At 36.5% G+C, this 22,696-nt stretch overlaps 1 protein-coding gene across 8 annotated transcripts in view; it reads left to right on the top strand.

Annotated features, from left to right (window-relative positions):
* The window catches only part of ABI1 (abl interactor 1), a 105,949-nt gene that overhangs the window by 15,906 nt on the left and 67,347 nt on the right, over positions 1-22,696 (top strand). The window lies entirely within an intron of this gene.

Genomic DNA, 22,696 nt, shown 5'->3' with positions numbered 1-22,696 from the left:
TTAGATTCCTAAAATACTCCTGATGTTTTGAGGGCTTGACACCTTTAAAAACACTGTCTTCTAACAGGTATAGTTTGGATCTGGGCTGAAAATGCTTTTCCTTTGTGACAGGGGCTTGATTTAAGAGGGATTGTTTCCAAGGCAGATTTGGTGTTAAAAATCAGTCTAACACTGATTTTTATCAAAAGTGGTTGGGGAAGACTGTTGAGATTTTTGCTACCCAGGAGGGAGTTTTTCAGTAGCAAGGCAGGGTTGTTTTTAGGATTTTTGCTTAGATGTGTGTAGAATGTGATTTGTGTATTTGGCATGAAAGTACTAACCTTTATATTAATAATTTTTTAGGTTTTTTGGGCAAGTGAATGAGTGTGTTCTTTATTCTAATGTATGGGTCCCAACACTAGTGGAATTTGGGGGAGGAGGTTTTTTTCAGGGGACCTTCTTGATTTCCAGAGAGTAAGAAGTACTTGTATATACTAGGTCCCTATTTATAGAAGCAGTGGTTTCTTGATGATTATCATTAGGCAAAATCCTGGTTGTAAATTAGGTGTCTCCTGACTCTAAATATGCTATTGTTATTATGTATTTAATTTTATCAGCAAAAACAATCAAAGATAGCCAGAAGTGAAGCTTGAATCTTTGGCAGAGTTTCATAAAATGAATAGAGAAGCAAAAAGTAAAAACTACCAAATATCCTTTCCACATTACCATTTCCTGTGGTCTTTTTTCTTTATCTCACTAGTTAGTCAATTTTATTCTGATATGGATAGCTACTTATCCTTCTTTATGCATAATTCGTTCTGTAGACCTCTCATTGGTAGGAATTTAGCTATGCTTATGTAACTTCTTAATCTCTTCTCCATTCCTCCTCCAAAGGATTGCTCTCTTTTTTGAGAGCACAGGAATTTTTTGGGGGATGGGGGTGGGCAGGGGAGTAGAAGAGTAAAGGTGGAAGAATTAGGAAAAGAGTAAATGAGAGGAAAGAATCAATATAATATGTAAATTTCAATTTTGTTAAAATTTTACCATTAACAAAAACAAACCAAATATGGAGTAATATCTTACGTAAAAACCATAGCATTTAATAAGGTAGAACAGAGTGAATTAACAAGCAAACAATTGCTTTTGTCCTGTGTCTCCTAGGTCTTTCGGAAGTTTTGTTACCTCTGGCTTTTTCTTTCTGAAAACTACTTTTCTTATGACATTTGTTTTCTCCAACCTTTCCTGAAACTGCTAGAAGACAGCTAACTGCTGGTTTTTCTTCATTAGGAATCTCATCTGAGCATTGAACTGGAAACACTGTCCATTAATAGTAGTAATAATAACTGGAAATCCCTTAAAGTTGCAAAGTGATTTAAATAATATATAGCCTAATAAATAACATCTCATTCTATCCTTACAAAACCTCATGTGTGTGCTATAGTAGTATCTTTATATTACAGATAAGGAAACTGAGGCTCAGAAACTTGTCCATAATCACATAGCTAATTGGTATAGGAGATAAGAGGTAATATTTGAGCCCACATCACTCTAGACTCCAAGTCCGGCATTCTTTTTAATACACCACATTTCTTAAAACATTCTTATCAACTGTAAATCATTAGTGGAGGCTACTGATTGGCCTTGGTATTGTACTTGAACTAATATATACAAGTAAAAAGATTTTGTAAAAAATGCCATCTATCAACATTTAAAAAAATGATTTTTCCTTTTAGCATACAAGGGCCAAGGTCACCCGCTGCATCGTGGGCCATCACCAGATGTCTTGACTTTTCTGCCTCTGGATTTCTGTGACTCTGGAGGAGAGAATGAGGATGAATGTAGCTCTGCCTTATTTAAATCCAATTCACTCCAGAGTTATGATGTCACCCTTGTGATGTCAGTGGTCCTCTTCCAGATGGAAGAACAAACAATAGCATACAAAGCTCCACCTAACTTCTCATTGAATCCCCCATAATAAACAGTTAAGTAAAAGAATCTTAGCAACAGTGATTGTACATTCATTCTTACTTGCTGGTTAGAGCCTAGAGGTTCTGAAACCTTTTGGTCTCAGGAATGCTTTATACTCTAGAAAATGATTGAGGATTCCTCCCACCCCAAGTTTATGTGAGTTATATCTATTGGTATTTATCATCTTAGAAGTTAAACTTACCATTATGAGAATTTTGACCTCATGGACTCCCTGAAAGAGTTTTAGGGACCCCCCCCAGAGGTCCTTTGGGGAACTGCTACTCTAGTAGTACTCAGTCCCAGAGAGTGACAAGGTGTTTGCTTTAGGAAGCTTGTTAGGAATGCTGTCCATTTGTATTTTGTTGTTGCTGAAGATTATTTTCATTTATGTATTTTCTATTAATTATCTATATTCTTTTAGGGATGCATTGTATTCTATCACTTGATGTATATATCTTCTCATATTTCTTTGAATTCTTGCTATTTTTTATGGCACATTAATATTCCATTATATTTATATATCACAATTTGTTCCACTATTTTCAGTTGTTGGGCACACAGTTTTTTTCTAACTTCTTTGCTGTTGTGAACAGTACTGCTATGAATATTTGTACAGATATATCTTTTGTTTTTCATAAACTTCCTTAAGGTATAAACCCACAGTGGAATTGCTGGGTCAAATATAAAATTTTATTGTGACATCTTAGAGAATTCCAAAATAATTGGACTATTTTTTAGATCTAACATCGGTACTAATGTGCTTGTTTTCCCTCATCCCTGCCTATATGAAATTTTCCCTTTTTCCATCTTTTTCTATCTTTGCCTCTTTAATGGATATAAAGTATTTCAGAGTTTTAATTTGTGTTACTATATAGTTTGCCTTAGTTCTATTGAATTAATATTATTTAATTGCTTTGAGTATATGATTTCTTCAATAAAATAAGCTCTTCTTTTTTTCCTTCCACTCCTTCATCCTTTCCTCTGTATTTTTCCCCACTGTTCTTGGGAAGTAAAGAACTCAACTAAGTAGAGGATTTTGGTTTTTGGTTCTTTCCCTTTTTAAAATAAAAGCTCTCAGTGCTGTTTTTTCATTTGATGGCCATTCAGTCTCAGTTCCCAGAAGTGGAATCAGCCCCCTTATTTTATAGGTGAGAAATCTGAGGAGGTCCAGGGACAGTGTGATTTGGGGGTCATGAAGGTATAGAAATGGGACCTGTAACCATAAATTCAGTTCTCTTTCCACTGTACTATGGTTCCTCAGGGTTCAAATCCCAGATAGTAACCTTTGTGACCTATGGTAGGTAGCTCAGTCTCAATTTCCTTATTTATAAAATGAGAAGTTGTATAAATGACCTTCTACCTCTGAATTTCTGGTCCTGTGTTTTTGAGAAAAATGATTCAATGATACAGCCATGTAATTTGTGGTACTAAACAGAGTCTTGATTTTTTTTTATTTTGGTAGTAGCATTTTGCTTTTTGTCACATCAATTAATTAGTGGTAGTGTTGGATGAGGATGTTAACTACCACCCATGTTTACTGTGTCATGAGAGCTTTTTTTTTTTGCTAAGCTAATTTCCTGGCAAAGTCACAATTAGTGGGTGAGATTTTATTTTTCCATTGTGTGAGTTAAAGATGTGAATGTTACTTTAGTGAGGACAATGTTTTGAAAAGTTTTTTGCATTTATAGAGCATCAATGAGCTCAAATTAGTACTACCACTCTCTTTTTCTTTGCCCTCTCCTCTGGGGGAAAAAAGGTCTTAACTGTTTCCTGAAAGTAGCTAGAGCCAGGGTTCTTGCCCTTTTTTGTGTCCTGGGCCCCTTTGGCAGTCTGGTAAAGCTTCTCAGAGTAATATTTTAAAGTCCGTAACAAAAAACTATAGGATTATAAGAGAAACCAATTATAGACCTCCAGATAAGAACTCCTGAGCTAAAGGGGAAAAGATCTAGGGTTCATCAGAGGGAATACCTGGGAGGAGGAATAAAGGGCATCCCACTTTCCTCCAGTTAGACTACTTCTATAAAACATAAGGCTGAAGGCAGACAATGTTGTGGGAGCGTGATTTTCTGCTGGTAAATATTTTCTACATTATCCTGAGTAGCTTTGATTTTTTTTTTTAATCCCTCATTCAGTTATACCTGAATGTATGTGACCAATAATGAAAATCCCTGAAGTGAGGTGATATAGGAAAGGAAGATACAAAGAGAACTATCAAAACTTTGTTAGTTTGTAACCATTGCCTTTTTTTTTTTAGGTGAGGCAGTTGGCGTTAAGTGACTTGCCCAGGTTACACAACTGGTGTCAAGTGTTTGGTCTGCATTTGAACTCAGGTCCTCCTGACTCCAGGGCTGGTGCTCTATCACATTGCCATCTAACTGCCCCAGGTTTAGACCGTTTTGAATCTTAAGCTCTATCCCTTTTGCTTTCCATTGGTTTTTCAGCTGCTGTAAAATTTAGGAGAATTGATAACTATACACTCAAAATCCAGTGTGAAAGCCAGATAAACTATAGGGACTGGTAGGTGTTGGGCTGAATACAATAATGGACCTAGATTTAGGAAGACCTGAGTTCAAATTTAGCCTCAGACACTTCCTTAGCTTTATGACTCTTAACCTTTGTTTTCCTCAGTTTCCTAGATTTTAAAATGGAGATAATAATACCACCTACCTCCCAGGGTGGTTGTGAGGATAAAATGACGTATATTTATAAAACATGTATTTGTGATAGTGCCTGGCACACAGTAGGTGCTTACTATAGACTTGTTCCCTCTTTCCTTCCCTCCCTCTTTATGTTAAGTAGGCAAGTTTTAGGTGGTATCTGTTAAAAGATTTTGTGATGTTGGAATGCTAAGGAGTAATAACCTTACCAGAATGATTTATTTCTCTTATCTTTGTTGTGCTGGTCAGATAACATTTCATTTATTTACAAATATATGTTTTGATTTACACTGTTGCTTTAATTGCTTGGAAGACACCCCAGCAGACTCCCTATCTATATAACCAAGCAAATCTTGTACCACAAAAATGAATTTCAAATGTATCAGTAGTATTTCTGTACTTTAGGAGGAGTAGTAATATCAGGAAGTACTAAGTACTTTTTACAAAGGGAAACAGTGGACATGGACCATATGTAAATTACGTGATACATGTCATCTGTCTATCTATAGCTATATCTTTGTATAAAATAATAATAGCACAAAGAGCCCTGGATGCAAAATCAGTTAAATTCAACAAGCATTTTTTAATTGCCTTGATGTCTGAGGCAGAGAACCAGCATGTCATTGGATAAACCACTGGCCTTGAGTCAGGAAGACTAGGTTCAGGTATTTTCTGCCTGAGACACATAGTGACAAGGAATGTAAGTGAATTACTTACTCTCAGTGCTGTCTGTGGTATCTTATTATTTGCTGTGCTGGTAATTATTGCTAGAGGGAGTTTGTTTTCTGAGAATTTCTTATACTAATGAAATCAAAGGTTCAAGTTGTTTAAGGGGGGGTCATTGTGGGAGAAATTGAGCTAGAAATAAAAAGATAAAACTGTTAAAACAATCTCTGCCCTTTAGGAGTTTATATTCCACTCATTGTGGAAAAGGTAACAATATACTATTAGAAAGTGAGATCTGTGGGGGAAAGGGAGATAGCCCACAAAAGCTGTGACCTCACATAGAACTAATTCAGTTTCAGGGGTGGTCTGCAAAGATGGATAACTTTTTGGCAGTTGCCTCTCCCCCCCCTCTCCCCCCCCGTTTATTCTGGGATAATCTCCAAATACAGTTTGTGAATAGCTTATATCAAGGCTTCCACAAATGTGAATGACAAGATTCCCCTCAAGGGATAACAGATGTGTATGGGTAGAGGACAAACTTTATTTTGCCCCACAGAAAATTCATAAGATCCAGAGGATTTGTGGGAACCCATAATCACATGTAAAAAATAATTTTCTCATTTGTAAAATGAATGGGTTGGATTATATGGCCTCTAAATTTTCTTTCAGCTCCAAATCTTATGTTCCTGTGATCTTTCTGGTAGAACTGAACTTGGAGTTGACATTTGGGCCACACGCTGATGTTCTGGTGAATTGCTAGTTCTACAAGATCTTAGGAAGTCCTAAAGCTCCTAGTGTAATGGCCCCTTTGTCCTCTTCCCTCATCACACTCCCTCCTTAGGCAAGTATACTGTGGAGCTTCTAGGTGGGCGCCCATTGCCATTGTACCTGCCTTGTAGGAATTTGTTGTTGTCTGAGTCTCCTTGAGTCCATTGTTGGGGTTTTTCTTGGTGAAGATAATGGACTGGCTTGCCATTTTCTTCACCAGCTCATTTTACAGATGGGGAAATGGATGCAAACAGGGTTAAATGATTTGCCTAGGGTCACACAGCTATAGTAAGTGTCTGAGCCTAGATTTGAACTCAAGAAGATGAGTCTTGCCTGGCACTCTGCTGGCCACGCTCTCTGGCACACTGCCTCACCTAGTTTCCTGTGCTATTCATTGTTACGAATAACTCATTATAATGGGGGAGAGGGACTGAGAGCAAGTTCTAATCTCTCTGTCCTCGTGATGCAACTTTTATCTTGGACCACAAAAGAAATCCTCTACTCCCTCTAAGAGGCACAGTTCTTGGGAACTCTCTTCATTGTAGAAGTCAGGTCCCCAAACACTGCAATATGGTATTAACCTCAGGGCAACCTCCATGGTTGATGCTGTCTGAGAAGTCACCCTTCTCTGATAGAAGGCTAGATTCCAGGACTTTGCTGCTTAGGAAATGCTTTATTGGTTGGGAGGTTCAGATTCAGGAACACTGTCCATTTGCTTTTGGGCTGAGTGACAAACACATCTGCTTCTGCCATGTGCTTCTGCAGGAACTCTTATTGCGGCTCAAGCTGATGCCATCTTTTGGACTAAGTCCATCCCCTGGTCTTTGATATGTGTGCTCAGAAAGGAAAACAGGTAGAATGTGTCCAGGAACTCCCTTTGCAGGCCACCTGGGAAAGCACATGCAACAACATGTGTTCTTGCTGCTAGCTGCTCTCCCCTGCTTGTCTCCCCAACTTCTTTTTTTTTTGTTTTTTTTTGGTTTGTTTTTGTATTTTAGGTTTTTTTTAGGCAATTAGGGCTAAGTGACTTGCCCAGAGTCTCACAGCTAGTAAGTGTCAAATGTTTGGTCTGAGGCTGGATTTGAACTCAGGTCCTCCTGACTTCAGGGCGGGTGCTCTATCCACTGCACCACCTGGCTGCCCCACCCCAACTTCTTGAGAACAAAATCAGAAGGGAAAAGAAGAAAAGGTCTGCATTCTGGTATCAGTTCTGCCACTTTTTGGGGACAAATTATTAAATCTCTCTGAAGTTGTTTTCTTCATCTGTAAAAGGGGAAATAGTTACACTAACAACATTTATGGTATTGCTTTGAGGATCAAGCAGATAATGTACTTTAAAGTGCTTTATATTATAAAGTCTTTATAAAATTGAGCTTAGTTTATTTTAATAAATCCTCTCCCCTCTCTCCCTCTCCCCTTCCCCTGCTCCAATTCCTGTGACGTGGGTTTATGTGGCAATTGGGGTTCAGATAAGTGGCTTCTGACTTCATTTCCAGTGCTCTTTCTGTAAAATGTAGTACAGACTGTATATAAATACATAATACAAAAGAAACATTGAAAAATGTGTAACTATATCTGTATACAAATGCAATTGATTTAATTGTAGAGAATTTAGCTTTTGATAACCTATATGATTAAATGTAATTGTAAACCTTTTCCTATGTTAAATTGTTGGAAAAATAATCTGAAAATCACAGCTTGAATTTTTTGTTTTTATTTTTATTTATTTAAATTGATCTATTTATTTTTAGTTTTTAACATTGATTTCTATTAGATTTTTGAGTTCTAAATTTTCTCTTCTCCCTCCCTGCTCCCTACCCAAGATGGCATGCGGTCTGATATAGGCTATACATGTACAATCATATTAAACATATTTCTACATTTGTTATGTTGTAAAAGAAGAATCAGAACAAAAGGGAAAAATCACGAGAAAGGAAGAAAAAAGAAAATAGTATGCTTTGAGCTGCATTCAGACTCCATAGTTCTTTCTCTGGATGTGGATGGCATTTTCCATCATGAGTCTTTTGGAATTGTCTTAGATCCTTGTATTGCTGAGAAGAGTCAAATCTATCAAAGTTGGTAATCATACAATGTTGCTGTTACTATGTATAATGTTCTTCTGGTTCTGCTCACTTCACTCAGCATCAGTTCATGTAAGTCCAGGTATTTCTGAAATCTACCTGCTCATCATTTCTTGTGGACAGTAGTATTCCATTACATGCATGTACTACAACTTGTTGAGCCATTCCCCAGTTGATGAGCAGGCCTTCAATTTCCAATTCTTTGCCAACACAAAAAGAGCTGCTATAAATATTTTTGTACATGTGGGTCCTTTTCCCTTTTTTGAGATGTCTTTGGGATACAGGCCTAGTAGTAGTATTGCTGTATCAAAGGGTGTGCACAGCTTTATAGCCCTTTGGGCATAGTTCCAAAATTACTCTGTAGAATGGTTGGATCGGTTCACAACACCACCAACAGTGCATTAGTGTTCCAGCTTTTCCCACATTTTCTCCAACATTTATTATTTTCCTGTTTTGTCATGTCAATCTGATAGGTGGGATGGTGGTACTTGAGAGCACATCTGGAATTTTTGTAGCACTTTAAAGATTTATAAAGCACTTTCCTCATTACTGTTCTGTGGTGCTCTAAGGTAAGTAGTACAGGTATAGACTATCCCTGTAAGGAGACTGATAGTCAACGGGATTTTGAATTGCACAGACAGGGTCCCACCACAAGTGGCAGAACCTGGACTCCAACCTAAGTCTTCAGTCTCCCTTAAGGACCTCGTGCCCTTTCTACTATACCAGGCAGCTTGGGCAACAACCGGAAGACATTCTTAATTGTCAAAGTTAGTACCACCTCTGGGTGGATATCTCATAAGTGTCTTAAACTCAGTGTGTTAAAAATAGAACTCATTGTCTTTCCCTCTAACTCCACACTGTCCCACACTTTTAAAATTTCTTTATTTCTATTGAATGCACTGCTGTCCTTCCAGGTATCTAATTTTTCAATCTCCTAGTCATCCATGACTTTGCTTTCTCTTTGACTGTTTTAAATTGAGGCAGCTGCCAAATCTTGTCCGTGCTACCTCTATACCAGCTTCCCTTTATATCCCCTTTTTTCTGCATCCATACCACAGGCCTAGACCAAGCCCTCCTATGTTTTTGCTTGAACTATTGCAATAACTTCTTGGCTTCCCTGCCCCCAGTCTCTTTGCTTCAATTCATTCTCCTCAAGAAATTTCAGTGACTCCTTGGGATCAAATGCAAATTCTTCTGTTTGGCTTTTAAATTTCTGCGCAATCTGGCTGTAGCTTACCTTTCTAGCCTGATTACACACTATTCTCCGACATACATTCTTATTTCCTGCCAAACTCGATTGATGGTTTTGGAGTCAGAGGCCTTAGGTAAGTCACTTAGCCTCCCTTGGTCGAATTTTCCTCTTTTGTGATCCCTGATATTACATCTGCCTTTGTGTCTGTGCTCAGGCTGCCTCCCCATGGCTCAGTTGCACTCCTTCCTCACCTATTTCTCTTACAATCACTAGCTTCCTTCAGAGCTTAGCTAGAGCAGTTTTCCGTAGAAACTCTGTAACTGATCCCTCCACTTGCTAGTATTCTTCCCCCTGAATTAACATTTATATATATATATATTGTATTGGATTTTCTTTGCAAGTGCCTTCTCTTTGTAATCCCATCTCCTTATTTTCACCTTCCTCTTTTTGTGATTACTTTTCTTCTCCCAGTACAATGCCTGGCACATAGTAAGCATTTAATAGATGTCTGTTGCATTGTATTGAAAGGGGAGATGAGGAGGGAATATATTTCCTGAATTGGGAGTGGCCTGAGCAAATGCACAGAAGTGAGAGAGAGCATGTTTGAGGAACAGCTGGTAGTTAAGTTTCATTGGAACATACATTGTGTGAAAGGCAGTTATTTGAAATGAGGTTGGAGGTAGAGGCTGGGAGCTAGATTGAGGGATGGTGATGATTGAATAGCAGGTTAGGAAGTTACTATTCTTTTTTTAAAAATTTATTTATTTTTATTTTTCAATATTTACTTCCACAAGATTTTGAGTTCCAAATTCTCACCCCATCTCACCCCTCCCCCCACCCCAAGCTGGCATGCATTCTGAATATCCCTTCCCCTAGTCTGTCCTCTCTTCTATCTCTCCCCCCCTTCTCTTATCCCCTTCTCCTTCTATTTTCCTGTAGGGCAGGATAGACTTTTGTATCCCATTTCCTGTATTTATTTCCCAGTAGCATGTGAAAACATTTTTTTTAAAAACATATGTTTTTAAAACTTTAGGTTTCAAATTTTCTGCCTTCCTCCCTCCCACCCACCCTTATTGAAAAGGCAGGCAACTCAATATAGGTTATACATGTGCAGTTATGCAAAACAGGAAGTTATTATTCTTGAGGTAGTAGGAGTTACTGTTAATTTTTGAGCAGAACCATTACACGGTCAGACTTTTATGCAGTGAACGTTATTTAGGTAATTAAGTGAAGGGGAGAGTAGAAATAGAAAGACCAATGAGACTTATTTCGGTAGACTACTCAAAAGATGAGAGTTTGAACTAGGGTGGTGCCACTAAATGAAGGGAAAGTGGTTAGGTGAGAGAGATGTTGTGGAAATACCACCAGAATTTGGTAATTGATTGGATATGAGATAATGGAGAGGAAAGAATCAAAGTATCAAAGAAACCTCTGCATTGTTGAGTCTGGGATGATGGTGATGCCATGAACAGAAGCAGGGAAGTTCATGTTGAGTTGGTACAAAATCCGTATAGAAGAAGAAGCAGATAGTCACTTCTACCTTTATCAGAGGTTAGGCAGAAGAGAGAAAAGAAAAGATTAAGCTCAGGTCATTTTATTTCCATTTTTGAAATAAAATGATGTAATCCACAACAGTGGCTACACGTTTTCCAGCTTAGATTCTTTCATTATTGTTTCACTTTATATTAGTAATGAGATCATTAAATTTATTTCTTTCGTTTAAATCTTTAAATTTAAATTTAATTTAATTTAAATCTTTTAAATAAAATATTTACCAACATATTTTTGCTTTCTGTCCCTTTGTTTTACCCATTTTTGCATCTTATGAACTTGTGGTATTGTTTTTGGTTTCTATTTGAGTTAGACACCAGTAGTCTAGATTTTAAATCTAGGATCACAACACAACTGGTGAAAGTATTTGTCATTAACAAAAACTGTTGGGGAAAACTGGATAGCGTTTTGGTTAAAAAATGGGAACAGACAAAAATTTCATATCATGTACTTGAACAGGTTCCAAATGGATCATTGAGATACTTATAAAATAATTTAAATGACAGAAAACCCTAGAAGATAAGGGATTGCTAATTTTGGAGGGAAGATGAATCCAGCTAGCTAGCAAGAATTTATTATTACTATGTGCCTTGCAATTTGCTAGGTGCTAGAGATAAAAAGGAGAACCTGAAACAGTCTCTGCCCTCAAAGGGCTTATGTTCTATTAAGCAACATATACATAAGTCAATATATACAAAATAAATTTAGGTAATTTTGAGGAAGCTAGGAACTAGCAACTGGGGAAATCAGAAAAGACTTTCTGTATTAGATGGCACTTAAGCTGAATTCTGAAGAAAACTAGAAATTTTAGGAAGTGGAGATGAGAGGAATGCATTAGGGGCATTGCAACCCAAAGGGAGTGGGTAGTGTTCTATGGGAGGAACAGTAAGAAAACCAGTTTAACTGAACCATTGAGGCAGAAGGGGGAATAATGTATAAAAAAGCTGGAAAAGTAGGTTGGGGCCAGGTTGTGATGGGCTTTAAATACCAAATAGGAGTTTACATTTGGCATTAGAGTTATTTCCATAAAAAGTGATAATTAAACCTACAGGACATTGAGGAAATCGTAGTAGTAGAAGATAAAACAGATTAATTTATTTTTACATATGTATGTATAGCTTTTGCCAGCAAAGTGTAGTGCACTGTCAACAGTAAGAATGAGACATTTTTGCATGCAACACTTCCAAGCAATCTGGCATTCAAAATTTATAAGGAACTGACACAGATTTATTAGTGTAAGAGCCATTTTCTTTTTGCTAAGTGGTAAAAGGATATGAACAGGCAGTTCTGGAAAGAAGAAAAACAATACTCATCATATGAAAAAATTTTCATAATCTGTAATGTATTAATACAGCTCTGAAATTCCACCTGACCTCCATCAAATTGGCAAAGGTAAAAACTGACAAAAGTTCAGTACTCCTGGGTATTAGTAAACAGGGATACTATTCCATATATTGAAGTTGTAAATCAGTCCAAACCTTTTTGGAATGCAATATTAAATTAAGCAATAAATTATGAAAATGTGTATACACTTCAAAACTTGGTGATCCCACTCTTGGTACTGTGCCCCAAGGAGGTTATTGACAGGAAAAAAAGATTTATCTGTGTATCGTAATATTTCTAGCAATACCCTTGGTATCTTGGAACAAACTAAGTGTCCATCATTTAGGGAATGGTTGAAAAAATTAAGGATATAAATATAATGGAATACTATCTACCATAAAACAAGATAGAATATGAATTCAAAGAAATTTGGGAAGATAGTGATGCAGATCACATGATAAGGAAAGAAGAAATAAAAGGACAGCGTATGTGTATGTTGATACACTTATGTGGTTAGAGACTACACTAATAGAAAATTTGTGTCAAATATATAGTAAACAAGCTTAAAAGTAGATTAGGAAAATAATGACAATTTGAGTATTTTGAAGTCTGTGCATATATCCATTGAAGTAGAATTAGCAATATGTGAATAAGGGAAGTTAAAGACCTGCCATCACTTAAAGTCTGTTTTTGTTTCAGTTTACATGTTTCTTCTATTTTCTTATGCACTTGTTCATCTTTGAATATTTATGTACTTTTCAGTGTAAGTAAATATACACTATATATTTTTAAAAAATAAGTAAAAGGCTGGCAGCAAAATATTTGGGGCAGGTAAGAAAAGACAGGGCTTTTATGAACATCTGTATGCCCTCTTTTCCCTTCTCTTTGCCTTGGCCCCTTTGGGATGAGGATACAGGTCTGAGGGAACCCTGGTTATCAGCCCTTCTCTCTGTATGTTCCTAGAAATTAGGAAAACTAATGGGATCTCATTCATTAGCTGAATAATACCAGGTTGAGACTAGATTGGTTATGGCTGTGACAAATGAGGACCTAAGAAATTCTGCCACCCGCAGTTGGTTAGTGATAGAGCTGGAACTCTTGTTTCTTAAATTAGAGGTCAGTGTTCTTTCAGCTGTACTAGCTTCTCTCCTTAAAAAAAAACTATATATCTATATATCTATATATATCCCTCCCCAGTTGCATGTAAAGGCAATTTTTAACTTTTTTTTTAAAACATTTTGAGTTCCAGATTCTCTCTGTCCTTCGCTCCTCTTCCCCTTTCCTGAGAGGGTAAGCAGTTTGATATGTGGCCTACTCTCTTATTAAAATAACATCGAATATAGAAAAAAAATTCCTTCACCATTTACATTTGGACAACTCCAGCCTCTCCAGGGAAGGATTTAGATTGATTCACCCAGGTTTGCAATTTCCAGGTCATCTTTGATTCGTCACTTGACCTTTCCCTTGTATCCAATCATTTAAAAGTGATTTTATCTCTGTAACATCTCTCACATCTCTTCTTTTCTCTTTTTTGATTATTTTTGTAGTTCAGGAACTCATCACCTCCAAATTTGGTAGTTGTGTAGAGAATGGATTGGAGTGGGAAGAGGATCGAATGAGCCAATTAGGAGGCTGGTGTAGGTGAGGCAAGAAGTGATAAGGGTGGTGGCCATGAGAGTGGTTTGGCAGCAAATTAGATGCGTAGGGTGAGGCAAAAGTGAATAGTTGAGGATGACACTACTATTGTGGACTTGGATCACTAGAAGGATTATCACCTACTTTTCTTGCCAAACTGGCTTACTTGCATGATATTCCATCTCCCCCATCTCTGGAATGTAGTATCTCATGTCCCCATCTTAGAATCCCTAGCTTCTTTCAAAACTTAGTTCAAGCACCGCCTTCTATATGAGGTTATTCTGATCTCTCCAGGCTGCTAGTGCCTCCTCATTACCTTGTATTTACTTTTTAATGCGTTTTTTAAACTACTTATATGTATACATATTTTCTCTCTCAATAGAATGTCAACCTGTTGAGAACAGGAACTATTCATTTTTCTTCTTGCCCCTAGTATGGTGCCTAAAATATAGTAGTTACTTGTCAATTTGATTGGTCAACTATTCTTGGGGGGAAGAGACAACCTAAAAGAAAAATCAGATAAGAGCTATTCTGGCCTTCCCCCCTAATCTCTACTGACCCTCCAAAGCCTGAATTCTGTCAATGAAGAAAAAGCCTTTAAATCCACAGTTTTGAAGATAAAAGCCTAAAATACAAATGGTATATAACATGCTGATTCAGACTTTCACATTCAGTCAGCAAACCTTAGCGGCTAATAAGATCATTTTCTTTTTTGATAGGGGCTACATGTGAGGGGAGGTATAGGTCACTGAAATGGAGGCTAGTGGGGGTGGGATATGTGGAGTCCTGTGCAGAAGGGGGAGGTCTAGGAGAAGAATTAATTTTGGCTGAGGCTCAATTTGGTTTATTCCCGCTGAATAGGACAAAACTCTTTAAAGAGGTATTATTATTCACCAATGGCTGAAAAGGCTTTTTTTAAAAAAAATTTATGAAGTTTGGGGTTTTTTGTTTGTTTTTAAATATTTCAGATTTATAAAGGAGTTTTGTTCCCAAAATATTTGTTAATTGAGTTACTGCTAAGCTGACCTATTTCTCACACTGTGGGATACAAAAGGAGTATAAGAATTTGGTTGCTGTGTCTACTTCAATTCAGTAAACACTTCAGAGTATTTGTATTAAGCTTGGAAGACATTTGCAAAGATACAGTCCCCTGTCTTCCTGGTGCATACTACACAGGTTGGATAACTAATCTAAAATATGTTATAAGTGCATAAAAGAAATAGAAGCCAGTACAAGTTAGTGGATGGGCATTTGAATTTTAGCCTTGTCTTGAAGGATGGATTAGGATTTGAATTGGAAAAGACTCGGAAAGATTCATTCTAACTTTAGGTGTAAGCAAAGGCCGTTGAAATGTCTTAAGCAGAGAAGTGACTTGATCAGATTTTTATAGAGGGAAGATTAATCTGGGGAGGTGTATGGGGGGGCAGTGTGATTATGGAACAGAAGAGAAAGAGACTTTTTTTTTTTTTGGCTAGGCCAGTGGGGTTAAGTGACTTGCCCAGGGTCACACAGCTAGTAAGTGTTATGTATCTGAGGCTGGATTTGAATTTAGGAAGATGAGTCTTCCCTGACTCCAGGCCTCGCACTCTATCCACTGTGCCACCTTGCTGCCCAGTAGGTAGTAGATCTATACTTTTGAACTTGCCCAGGGGGATAGTTTAGAGGTATTAGAATGGGGCCACTGTAGGTTATTATGGGAGTGCATTGAACCAAAGATTTTTTTCTAATGGTCTGAATGGCCTGATGGAAGCAGCTCTTCATTCATACTTTTCCACATAAGATCAAGACAACACTACAAACTTTTTATATATTGGGAAGAAAATATTGGGTATGAACTTAAATTTCAGTTGTCAACGAACATTTATTAGGCACTTACTGTATTTCAGGCATGGTGGTAAGTGCTAGGGAAATGTTTTGCAAAAAGACAGTCCCTGTTTTCGAAGAGCTTACACTGTAATGAAGGAAGACAACACATAAAAGGGAGATGAAGAAGAATGAGGGAATGGAGGACATCTGGTACCCGTGGGAAACATGGTGGCAAAGTTCAGAGAATGAAAGATGGCTGATCTGGGCCCTTCTTTAAATTGGAGGCTGCAGGAGGAACTTTGTAGTAGAAGAAGGGGAGGTTTTAGGGGAAGAAGGAGAAAGCAGCTGGAAGCTAAGTGGGAAAAGCCTGAGAGTGAGAGAGAAATATTTCAGTTAATCTAATTATATGTCAAAACTAGAAATAAATGTTTTGCATTACACATCAAACAAGCATGTAGAAGATTGCCAAAGGACTTCCCCAGCCCTCCATACCTCAACATTGTGATTGAATACACACATGTTGTATATTATTTGGATCTAGGATAACAAATATCTAATTACAATTGAATAATTATATTTATTCAATCTGAATTATGAACTACAATTATAGGTATTATCCAATTTGAGTTATTGAGTTGAATTTTCAAGAGAATTCCAATCCCCAGAAGAAAGGGAAACTGCTGTTTTGGAAACTATGGTTAAATGAAAGAGCAGTTATATCCATCTATGGCCCATGGGTAAGTAACTAAAAGCTTGTTTTGTCTGGAAACTTTTGCTAAAAGGAATTTTGTTCAGGTGAATTTTCATAATTTATTTTCTAGTTCATGTCCTTGATAGTCCTTCTCTGAATAGTAATTTATTTCAGTGACTCTTTGCTTATACTATGAATAATACATATGCAGCACTTAGAGTACATAATGGTTTTCTTCACCCATAAAAATTAATCAATAATACATTCTTGACTTAATATCTAAACATCGTGGTATAGCATTGGATAAAGTTAGATTTTTTTTTTTCATTTTTAAACTCTGGGACTAAAGGGCTAGATAAAATCTAAAGAAATGTTGAACGATTTTGCAGAAGCCCTAGACCTTGTGGGATGGCCAGATACGAAGCCTTCCTTATGTCATAGATCTTTGATCTCTGACAAATATAGAGTTGGGTAGACCAATGTGGCAGATTCCCCAGTGACTGTAGCAATTTAAGAGTTTCTACTTGACCAAACTTTGGTTTAGAGTACTTTTTTTTGCTCTGGATCAGGGGTCAGTCACCACCTATTTTTGTATGGCTTTTGTGCTAAAATAGTTATTTATGTTGTTGATGTACCAGATTTGGCCTACTGGCCCATAGTTTGCTGACCCCTGCTTTAGATGAGTACTACCAAATACAATAGTTTTGTAAACTTAGCTAGTAATTTATTGTCCTTGTATCTCATATAAGTGGAGACAAAATCAGTTAACATAGGCACAGCTTTTAAATTTATTTTAAAGCTAGCATGTGTTCTATCACTTTTTGCTTCTGTGTACCTTCTTTAAATACAATATTTTGAGTACCACTGTGTGGAAATAAAGTTCATTTTGGTTGTGTAGCAAGGGAATCTGTTCCCAGTCCCCTACTGTTAGTAATTGCCATTCTCACTAAAATGGTATCAAAAGACATAAATATGTTACAGTTAAATAGAAGGGTCAGCCCAAGGTTTTCCTCACAGGCAGGTAAAAAGAGTTGGTTTTGTCCTACTGTCATAGACAAGATAGATCACTTCAAGTGACATTTGATCTGTTCTCGGGCAATCATACTGAACATAAGACCTCCATGAAGGTAAGTAGCTTGTAAACAAAGAATGAAGTAGATAAATTTAATGAAGAGCTTGACAAGATCTTCTGAACTACTGCTTAGTGACTTGAGTGTGGATATGGGTTCAGAGGAAGATTGTGATGACCATGGGAAATATTAATAAATTTCATGTCTGTATATATATCTTATTTTTATTAAGACAATATGAAGACACTGGACATGGAAAACACCCAGTTATATTACCTGAAATAAAAATGACTACATTTTAAGGGAAAATTACTTTACCAGTGTTACTGTAGAGGTCATTGAGAATTGACTGTGTTCAGCCTGTTCAGCACCCATTTAGAGTAAAGTAATTTTTAAATGGACACATTTTAAATTAGAAGAAGAAGGAATGAATATGGAATAATAGCTGCTCTAACTTTACCTCTTTAAAACAAATACAAAAGAGATGATGGCAAAACTATAATCATTTCTTTGAGAAATTTCAGTGATGAAAAATAGTCAACACGGTGAGGGAGATCAAAGAATCCAGAAACCCTTAGCTAGTAGACAGTTAATCTTTTTAAGTAGAAAGAGGGAGACAAGACCATTGGGGCACCAGTTAAATGCTTCACAGGCTCATTTACAGAACAGTAGTATTAGGCACCTACTCTATGCCAGGCACCCAGTTAAGTGCTGGGGGCACAAATAAAAGCAAAAAAAAAAAACCAAAACCCGAAACAAAACCCTAGTCTCTCCTTAAGGAGCTCACAGTCTAACGGAGACAGCACACAACCAATTATGTACCAAGAAGATGTGGACATGATGAATTGGGGCAGTCTCAGAGAGAAGGCGCTAAGACTGAGGAATGGACTAGAAAAGCCTTCTTGTAGAAGATAAGACTTCAACTGAGACTTGAAAGAAGCCAGGGAAGCCAAGAGGCTGAGATGAAGAGGGAGGTTTCCAGACAAGCAGAACAGCCAGTGAAGACACCTAAGAGGGCTGGGATACTAAATGTCATATACAAGAAAAAGAAGGGAAGTCAGAGTAATGGAGGGGAGTAAGGTTGGATAAAGTAGGAAGGGGCCAGGTTATGAAGGGTTTTGAAAGCCAAACAGGTTGTTATATTTGATCCTAGACATAATAGGGAATTATAGACATATAACTAGAAAAGGGGGCAGGCTAGGCATGTAATGAAAGTAAAAGAAAATCCATGTATAGCCCTCATTTTACATTATTATGTCTGGGGTTATTTAAAAAAGAAAACAATTAAAAAAATCCAACAACTTCAGAGGAAACCTCCTGACTATTGCACAAAGTTTCTATAGAGAAATTAGAGAGAAGATAAAGACAAGAATGGGATAAGATGAGAAACATGGAGGGATTGTGAGCTGCACATACTGAAGAGATCTTCTATTTGTCTGGTAGATAAGTATAGTAGCAAATGTTTAGACATTACTTGGATTGGTGGTTTGTAAGCATAAAGGTTTTCTTTTACATTTATTAAAAAAGGAAAATATATTACAGTTGTATACTACAAACTAAGATAAACACAATTAAAAAAAATAATTGTATATAGCTTATATATGCCACTTGGATTAATCTTGTACTTTAAAAATATACTTTTAAAAATAATTAATAGTTTTTGACATTTGTAAATTTAAATGAAGATTCCTTTATTGCATTTTTCTTTTGATTTTAACACTTGAGATTTTTGCTTGTTTTTTGTTTTAAAATATTGTTATTTTGTGGCTCTTGTGAGAAACCCAAAATTGTTGTTAAAATCAGGAATTAAACAGCAACAAAAGAAATGTTTTATATTGGCACAGTTACAAGTTTGACAAATTGCAAAGAGGTAAAACTGGATAAATTGGGTCAGACTTTAAACTTTAGTGACTTCATGGTAGCCCACAGACCCTGTGAGTTTTATTATGCTATTAACCCTTGTCTGATTCACCTTTCTTAGCACTTGCTATAGATGGGGAAGGAAAATAGGGAAAACTAATTTGACACTTGGAGTTTTTATATGCATATAAGTGGAGATTTCATAAACATATGACCACTGTTAAGTGGAATAAAACAAGCAAGCATTTGCCATTCAAGACAAATCTGTTAGTAGATTCTACATAGTTGTTACTTTGTTATTCTTATGGTTTGGAATTTGGGAATGTGGTTTGATGAAAAACTATATTTAAGGTACTGTGAACCATTGAAGATGGCAGGTAAAACAGATTATCTTATCCCTCTTCTGTTGGTGTTTGTCTGACATGTCTTTCTTATTGGCTTGAGTGAGAAAATAATTATTATTTCTTCCTCCCAACTCCATTAAATTTTTTGATCTGAAGGGCAAAATAAGGTCTGGTATATTATTATTTTTTTTGCTTTTTGGTGAAGCAGTTGAGGTTAAATGACTTGCCCAAGGTTACACAGCTAACAAGTGTCAAAAGCTAGAGTTGAACTCAGGTCTTCCTGACTCCAAGGCCAGAGCTCTATCCACTGCACTACCTAGCTGCACCAGGGCCTGTTACATTAGATGCACCTTTTAAGATCTTGAATTTAGAGCTGAGAGTGATGGTAGAGTTGTTTAAATATTCCAAGTTCTTTATTGTTGACTCCCATAGGTTTGATTATCTCTCTATTCAGGTGATTCCTAGATCTATATCCAGCCCCAATATTTCCCCTGAGCTTTAGTCTTGTATCACCAACTTTACTTGCCAGTTGGACATTTCAGACTGGATGTCCAGCCCAAATGTCCAGTCGTTTGCTAAATCTTGCCTTCTTCCTCTGCCTCACATAGCCAGCACTTTAGTTCTGGGCCTGTCTTAGGTAGTGAGTGCCTAGATATAATGCCTCTAAATTTGTATTGTCTTATATTTCTGTAGGCAAACACTGTCCTCTTGGGTTCCCTTTTCACTTGTGTAAGAGGAGTAGAAAAGCTTAGGCAATTAAGTTCTTCTGATGAGGTAATCTTTTGAAAAAAAATTTTTTTTTACCAATTAAAAATAAGATAATTGTATATTTTTTTTCAAGGCTTCAGATTGATTTAATTAGTCATTTAACAATGTGGCTTGGTGGCTGAAGGTCTAGCCTTAGAGTCAGGATGATTTAGGCAGGTTTTGTGACTATAGACAAATCTTGTAATTTCTCAGTGCCTCTTTAAGACCAAATTAGTGATAAATTGACCATCTGCATTAGTGTAGGGCATTCTCACACCTGAAGTTCCTTATACTAATGCAGTCACTGGTCCACACAAAAATGACCCTAAAAATTAGGTTATTATTTAAATTGGGCAGGAAACAACTTATGAAGAAGAAAATTTTATAGTAACTTTTACCAAAGGTTTCACTTTTGTATTCTATGATGTAACATTACTCCTTACTTCTTGTGTATTAAATCTTTTTTTATCACCACAATTCCCTTCTATAATCTTCTGCCTCTCCAAGAACCATTCCATATAACAAATAATATTTTTAAAGAAAAAAAGAAGAGAAAAAATCAGCAGAATTGATGAGTACATTGAAATGTCTGAGAATAGGTGTATTCTGTCACATTTGTCAACCTCTCATCTCTCCAAAGGGGCAAGATAGAGATGTCTGCTGATACGTTTTTTTGGAGTCATGCTTGTTCTTTGTAGTTTTTTAACATTCATTTTTGATTATTTTGTGGTTGTTATTTTCAGTTATTGGTATCATTATTATGTGTGTTTTCTTGGCTCTGTTTTGCTCTGCATCAGTTCACATGAATGTTTTCATGCTTCTCTATCTTCATCATAGTTGTTATTTTTTATAGCACAATGTATTTTGATTCAGGAAGACCCAAGTTCAAATTTTGCCAAAGACACTAGCTATATGACCCTGGGCAAGTCACTTAACCCCTTACCATCAATTTCCTCATCTGTAAAATGGGAATGATAATAATAGGACCTGCCCCACAGGATTGTTGTGAAAGGTCCTGCAGCCTCCCCTTTTTACCTTTTTTTTGGTTGTTTTGGCTTCCTCTCTTAGATTATAAGCTCCTAGAGGACAGGGATAATTTTATTTTTTTTGGTTCCTTAGTGCTTAGCACAGTGACTGGCACATAGTAGATGCTTAATAATTATTTATTGAACTGATTATCAGTGATCTCTTTGGGGTATAAGCTAATAGTGGAATCTCTGGATCAAAAGGTATGGAAATTTGAATCACTTCATATAATTCCAAGTTTTTTCAAAAAATGGTTGTACTTGGTTCATAACTCACTAACAATACATTAGTGTGCCTGTCTTTGTATACTCTCTTCAGCATTGACTGTTCCGATCTTTTAGCACGTTTGCCAATTTGGAGGAGATTTTCATTTCTAAAATTATTAGTGATCAGGAACACTCTTTTGTAAGGTTGTTGATAGTTTCTAAGTCTTTGGAAGACTGCTTGCTCATATCTTTTGACCATTTCTCTACTGAGGAATGGTTTTGGGTCTTCTGTGTATGTATGCATATCCTTTTTTATATCTATATATTTATCTTATATATTATATGTATCTTTTAATTGTTTATATACCTCACTTACCTCTTATCAGAGAAATTTGCTACAAAGATTTTTTTCCCCCATTGGACCTCTTCACTTCTTATTTGAATTTTTTTTAATGGGATTTTTTTCATTGAGAAAACAAAAATAATTTTCCAGAAAAAAGTAATAGTCTAAAGATTTGGTTGATTAGTTTCTAAATGATTGTGATTTATGAAAAATAAGATCCTTAGTGATCCACAGGGATTATTCTAGTCGATTTAGGCAGTTGCGTTTTTGCTCTTCCTTCAATTCCATATCTTTTTTTCAAATACCATTTACAGCTTCTCTTGATTTCAGTTTTTCAGTCAAGATTTTGTGTTCATCCCCACTATTTCAATACTATCTTTGGTGCAGAATTAAGAGAAACAACATTAAAGGGAAAGGCAGGAATAGTCAGAATTCATGATTTTTGTTCCAGCCCTGTTCCCTCCCCCTTCTCGCTGCACTTCTATTTGGTCTCTGCCTATGGGACACACACTTGTGAAACTGGAAAATTATCAATAATTATCTATTTCTTAGTTTTTTCTTTCATTTACTTGAATAATTGAGAGTTGAGTACATAGAATTGTTGACACTTTTAAAAGCCATCTTAATAAGTATAGTATTTCTTAAAACTAAAATTATGAGTCCCTTGACCATACAGTGGAACTGAAATTAGCTATATTGCTTATCTGGATCTTTATTTTATTTAGTTTCCTCGTCTGTAAAATGAGGGAGTTGGAGTTGATGCTTTCTAGCTCTAAATCTTTG

The sequence above is a fragment of the Phascolarctos cinereus genome, unplaced genomic scaffold, assembly GCF_003287225.1.
Source record: "Phascolarctos cinereus isolate Bilbo 61053 unplaced genomic scaffold, phaCin_HiC Scaffold_1;HRSCAF=81, whole genome shotgun sequence".
Lineage (NCBI taxonomy): Eukaryota > Metazoa > Chordata > Mammalia > Diprotodontia > Phascolarctidae > Phascolarctos > Phascolarctos cinereus.
Note: the sequence above shows the minus strand (reverse complement) of the source record. Positions and strands in the feature narration are given on the sequence as shown.